Source organism: Nicotiana tabacum, chromosome 18, assembly GCF_000715075.1.
Source record: "Nicotiana tabacum cultivar K326 chromosome 18, ASM71507v2, whole genome shotgun sequence".
Taxonomy (NCBI): domain Eukaryota; kingdom Viridiplantae; phylum Streptophyta; class Magnoliopsida; order Solanales; family Solanaceae; genus Nicotiana; species Nicotiana tabacum.
Window position 1 is genome coordinate 138,784,968 of NC_134097.1, and position 7,140 is coordinate 138,792,107.

The window sequence follows — 7,140 nt, forward strand, 5'->3', positions numbered from 1 at the left end:
AGGTTCACAAATGCGAACTCACAATTGCCACAAAATCTTTGCAATTGTGAACTACCTCCCTTCCTGCTTTAATCGCAAATGCGATCTTGGGGTCGCAAATGCGGACCCTGCAGGGTTCGCAATTGCGGTGCAATTGTCACAAATGCGACGCTGCCCACATACTGCCTTCATTGCAATTGTGATGGTTTCCTCGCAAATGCGAGGTCGCTTTTGCAAACAAATTCCTCACATTTGCGAGACCTGTAATTTCTCATATAAACACCAGAAAACTGGGGTGTTTTCCACCCCCAACCAATGCCCGAAACTCACCCGAGACCTTGGTGCTCCACTCCGAACACCCACACAAGTCCAACAATATTGTAAAATCTTTCTCGAGCGATCAAATCGCTGAAATAACACCTAAAACCACAGATTGAACACCAAAAAGCATGAAATCCTTAAAAACATTCAAATTCCTATCTTTACTACCGGACGTCTGAATCACGTCAAATTAGTCCCGTTTCTCACCAAATTTCATAGACAAGACTAAAATATTATATTGAACATGTACCAAGCTCTGGAAAAAACATACGGGCCCGATACCAACATAATCAAGCATTATTCCTTTTCATTAAATTCTTAGAATTTCAATTTAACAATTTCTAATAAAAATTCATTACTTGGGCTAGGGACCTCGGAATTCGATTCCGGGCATGCGCCCAGGTCTCATATTTTTTCTATGGACCCTCCGGGACTGTCAAAATATGAATCTGAGTCCGTTTGCTAAAAATGTTGACCAAAGTCAATCTTAGCATTTTAAGAAAATCTTAAGGAATCAAATTAGCATATTTCAACCCCGCAGGTCGTAAATTTGTTAAAGCAAGCGCGGAAAGTTTTATTTAGGGGAACGGGGTTCTAAAAAGTAAAATGACCAGTCGTGTCATTACAATAAGGGTGATATATTGAGGACGAACAAGGGAGAATTGATATTGTTTGGTGGGATCGGGTTGCACGCCGCAATAGGAGTAATAAGGGTGGATAGGTGGGATTGGGTTCCACGCCGCAATAAGAGAAATAAGGGTGATATATTGAGGATCAATAAGGGTGGACTGATGGGATCGGATTGCGCATCGCAAATTATATATATATATATATATATTATTTACTTTACTCTTATTTTAATTGTTCCGGACGAATAAGGGAGAATTTGTGGGATCGGCTTGCACGCCACAACATATATATACTATTTACTCTTATTGTAACTATTACGGAGGAATAAGAGAGGATTAGTAGGATCGGGATGTGCGCCGCATCAATATATGTGTTTATGTATTCCTCTCTAACTGTGCAAGTTATTCGGTAGTTTTACATTTCACTTGGGGATTGGTTATAGCTGGATACTGATAAGACCTAGTTTATTTGTTCAAGACTTTGATAATTTATATTTCGGGTTCCACTGAGTTTTGAGGATCGGGTAATTGACATTGAGTTATTTTCTTGACGTTGTTCCTTGAATTTTTATCCTGAAACTATTACTCTAGCGAATTAATTTTTAAAGTAAATTTAATACGTTGAATCATTTTCTACTGTCTTGCTAAGTTGTTAGTAATATAGTGATTTAAAATAAAGGAATTAATATTAAGCTACTTTGTATGACTTTTAAATTTGAACTCGACGTAATTATATATACATTTCAATATTTCAAATTTCAATAATTGTTATATTTTTATTTCAATTAGTTTCTCAATTAAATTTTGTTAAACTGTCTGAGGTTTTATTTTATTTAAAAAGGAATTTCTATTAAGTGTTAATTTAATAAAAACCTATATTAAATGCGACAATTTATTCGATGTTGTATTTTTATTTGAAAAGAGTATTTTCTTCACTCAACGATTTCTAAAAATAACTTCATCTTTCTTGCTAATTTCCTAATTGGTTTAGAAACTGTAATTTACCTTATGTTGTATAAATGAGACTCCATGAATATCTTAATTGCATTTCTTATGGACATTATGTATTGGGTAGCACGAGGATGTTGTTGTGCAAAGTGAGATAGAAATATGTGGGCACAAGGTGCCATGTGTGCTAAAGGTTTGGAAATTGAGGTTATAATATGAGACATCGAGGATTCGGAATTCTGTATCAGAAATGATGTGATTGATTGAGTTAATATCGCCTTCTTTATTGGAGCACATTTTTACTTGTATGTGTCCCAGCTAAGTTAATGTTAATTTACTTGGTTATCTTTTGTTTCCATCCGTATTTCCCTTTATTATCTCTAATATTTGTAGTTTCATTTCTCCCTGTTGTTGTTATTACTTTGTTATCTTTATCTTGATAGTTTATTATCATATCCTGTTCAATTTATTCGACTGGTAGGTGTCTTGACTGTTCCTCGTCACTACTCCACCGAGGTTAGTCTTGATACTTACTAGGCACCATTGTGGTATGCTCATACTATACTTCTGTACATTTTTGTACAGATCCAGGTATTTGATCGATAATAGCTGCGTGGATCGTCATGGTGGAAACTCAAGGTAAACCGGTTGCTGCGTTCGCAAACCTCGGAGTCACATTCATTTGTACTTATTTCCATTGTTTCCTTTGTTCCGGAACTGCGATGTATTTATTATGTATAAATACTCCTAGAAAGGCTTATGACTTTTACTACCGATTTTTGAAATTGTAAGTGTTCTGAGTTATCTAATTTGAAGTTAGGGAATATGAATGTTATTTCTCTTAATTCTAGGCTTACCTGGATTAGAGACTAGGTGTCATCACGACTCCTTCGGAGAGATTTTGGGTTGTGACATTCATATTGATCCAGGAATGGAATATCAAACATGTCAGGACCTTAAAACCGACCCAGTCATAATGGTGCCTATCATGAAACTAGGTTAGCTGACAAAAATCCCAAATTAAACCAGTATTTCATAAAAGACATTTTTAAGCTATTAATTGATAAAAATTCCATAACATGAGTCTAATAACAAATGCGGAAAGAAAATACAAACCCGACATCGGGGTGTCATAAGTCACGAGGATCTACTAAGGTCTAAATACAACGAAGACTACCCCAGCCTGGAAAATACTAAAATAGCCTAATGAAGATGAAAGGGAGAAGAGGAAGGTTGCGAACACAAGGAAGCTACCTTACTAACTCCGATGGACCTGCCACTAAGTAATCAACACCCGCTAACGGGTTCAGAATCTACACATAAGGTGTAAGGAGTAATGTGAGTGCGCCAACTCAGTAAGTAATGAAAGTAAATAGAGACTGAGCAATAAGAAAATACATAATCCACATTATAACACCACAGTAAGTACAATATGTTTCCAAAATAGTATATAAATAAAATCGTCTTGTTAAAAATCCAATTTCAGTAAAAATCCTTTGAAATTGTCTTTCAACAATTTTTCAAATGAAGTGATAAAATAGTGAAAATGTAATCAGCCCCTCGGGCAAAACACACTCGTATACAGCCTCTCGGGCAAAACATGTATCATAAACCGCCCCTCGGGCATAACATCAATCAGAATCAGCCCCTCGGACTACATTACAGTCACTCGTAATCAGCCCCTCGGGCACAACATGATCAAGACCAGCACCTCAGGCAACATCATATCACTCACTCTGGATACCCGCGCTCACTGGGGGTGTTCAGACTCCAGAGGGGCTCCTACAGCCCAAGTGCTATAACAAGCCATCTCGTGGCATATATTAGTCAGGCTCTCGGCCTCATAACATCAAGCCACCTTGTGTCATAAATCAATCAAGCCCTCGGCCTCACAATATCATGAATCAGTAACAACCTGTTGCGGCGTGTAGCCCGATCCCATAATATCGTCACAACACAGACCCTCGTCCTTACTCAGTCAGAAACCACTCAAGCCACTAGGGCTAACGGTGAAAAGGGTGCTCAACCCAAAATATCATTTTGTATAACAAATAGAGTAAATAAGACTGAGTTATGAAATCAGTAAAATATAGCATGACTGAGTACAGATGTTAAATCAAAACAGTGAGGAGTAGTAGTAAAAAGCCCCTAAGGGTCCAAGCACGAGGCCCAAATATGGAATTCAGCCCAAAACATACTAATACTTTCCAAAGCACAATAGTATCAAATAATTTTCAGTCAAAATATGCAACTTAATAGTCGTACGGGATGGACGAAGTCACGATCCCCAACGGTGCATGCCCCCATGCTCGTCATCTAGCATGTGTGTCACCTCAAAGTAGTGAAACAATGTGAAATTCGTGGTTTCATACCCTCAAAACTAGATTTACAATCATTACTTACCTCGAATCGGACGAAGATCTACTCCGAAATGCTCTTGCCTCTTGACTCGGCCTCGAATCACCTCAAATCTATCCAAAATCATAATCATATCATCAATACATGCCAAAGCAACAAAACCCATACGAAAATTATCAAATTAGTCCCAAAATCCCAAATTTGCTCAAACCCGGCCCCCAGAACCACGTCTTGGAATCCCACAAAAATCACAAAACTAAAAACTCCTTTCACTCCCGAGTCTATACATACCAAATTCATCAAAATCGGACCTCAAATGGCCCATCAAATTCCCAATTTAAACTCTTCAATTTCAAGCCTTAATCTCCAAATGTCTTCTCAAATTTTCCCAATAATATCCTCATTAATCAAGGGAATAATTTCCATAAACACAAGATACAAGGTCCAAGTAGCTTACCTCACTGAAAACACTTGATTCCCCCTTGAAATCACTACTTGGATCTCCAAAATCAACCAAAAATGGTGGAAGAATGACCAAAATTCACGAAGGGGAGCTTATATACTTTCTGCCCCAGGGATTCCACACCTTCAATCCCATAAGCGCACCTTCGCTTCTGAGGAAAATATCCGCTTCTATGGATTTAACTTAACATCACAACCCTCGCATCTGGGGTCGCCATACCGCTCCTGCGGCATCGCAGATGCGGTTTACCAATCTACACTTGCGGTCCTGCTCACACCTGTGCCTCTTTTCCTCTCTTGTGGAGCTTGCACCTGCGGTCCCCAATCCGCAGGTGCGGATATGACTGAAGTAGCAACACCAGCTGCAATTTCTCAAGTTCAAACATTTCGAAAAATATCCAAAATCATCCCGAGACCATTGGAACCTCAACAAAACATACGAACAAGTCACATATCACCATTCAAACTTATTCCAATCTTCGAAACACGTAAAACAACATCGAAACATCAAATCACACTCGGATTCAAGCCAAAGGATTTCCCAAACTTCTGAATTCCGCAAATGATGCCAAAACCTATCAAACCTCATCCGAATAACCTGAAATTTTGTACACACGTCACAAATGACACAACGGACCTACTCCAATTTCTAGAATCCCATTCCGACCCCGATATCAAGATTTCCACTACCGACCAAAAAATGCCAAATTTTCAATTTCACAAATTCAAGCCTAAATCTACCACGGACCTCCAAATTCCATTCCAGGCACTCTCCTAAGTCCAAAATCACCCAACAGTGCTAACCAAATTATAACAATCTGAATCCGAGATCGAACATTATAAAGTCAAGACTGAGTCAAACCTTTCAAATTTAAAGCTTCAAGTTGAGAATTATCCTTCCATATCTATTATGATTAACCTGAAAACCAAATCCAACAAAGTACATAAGTCATAATACATCATACAGGGCTAGACATGCCCGAGAATTGGCGAACGACGTGCAAATACTCAAAACGACTGGTCGGGTTGTTACAAAACAACAAGTTGATTGCGGCTTTATTGATGCAATTCTTACACTAAGCTTTGAAAGTTGAACTATTATGTTGAAGCTTTGAAACATCATCTAGTACGACTGTAGGACAAAAACTTTAGCATATTTCGTGCTGAAGTTTTTACAAATGAACAAAATAACTTCAGCATCTTCTGTTGATATTTTTGAAAAAGCTTTATGACAAAACTAATGAATCCTGGACAAAACTTCAGCTTATTTAGTGCTGAAGTTTTTACAAAAGAACTAAATAACTTCAGCATCTTCTACTGAAGTTTTTGAAAAAACCTAATGACAAAACTAATGAATCCAGGATAAAACTTCAGCTTATTTAGTGCTGAAGTTTTTACAAATGAACTAAATAACTTCAGTATCTTCTGCTGATGTTTTTGAAAAAGCTTTATGACAAAATTAATGAATCTAGGACAAAACTTCAGCTTATTTAGTGCTGAAGTTTTTACAAATGAATTAAATAACTTCAGCATCTTTTGCTGAAGTTTTTGAAAAAGATTTACGACAAAACTATTGAATCCAGAACAAAACTTCAGCTAAAACATGCTGAAGTTCACCAAATAGAGAAAGAAACTTCAGCTAGTAGAATGCTTAAGTTCAGCAATTACAAACAACTCCAGGCCCATCTACTAGAATGCTAAAGTTTGCGTCATTACGTTTGCTATATCAGGCCCGTATGCCTGAAGTTTACGCGAAAAGTGAGTTCACTTGCAATTTTTTTTGCAAAAAATATATTAATTAAAATGTGACCCAAAAAACGGGTATAGATGCAAACCCCTCAATCCTTTTGTATTGCCAGAAATAGGAAATAAGATGCTTGGACTGGTACACGAACCACATAACAATATTAAAGATAGTACTGATTTTGGAAATTTCTGGTTCATACTTTATTTAGTTCATCAGAAAAATAAAATTATTTATTATGCAAGATGAAAAAGTAAAGGGTACCCTTCGCGCAAAATCAAATATTGTCGCCTTATACGTGATTAGGAGGTCATAGGTTTAAGTTGCAGAAATAGCCTTTTGCAAAAATTTAAAAATAAGATTTCATACATAAGATCCAATGTTATAGGAGCTTATTGCACCAGGTTACCCTTCATTCAAGACGAAAAAGCCATGTGAATTTTTTAGCTAGTATTTAAAAAAAGGCAGCCCGGTGCACAAGGCATTTATATTCATGCAAGGTCCGGGTGAAGGAGGATCCCAAGGAATGTGATGTAGACAACATAACCTAACGCAAGCATTAGTGGCTACTTCCACGGACAGAGGCGGATCTAGAATTTAAATTCTATGGGTTCAATTTTTAAGATTTTTAACATTGAACCCATTATATATTTAAATTATGGGTTCAAATCTATTATTTTTACAATTTTAATGAATTTT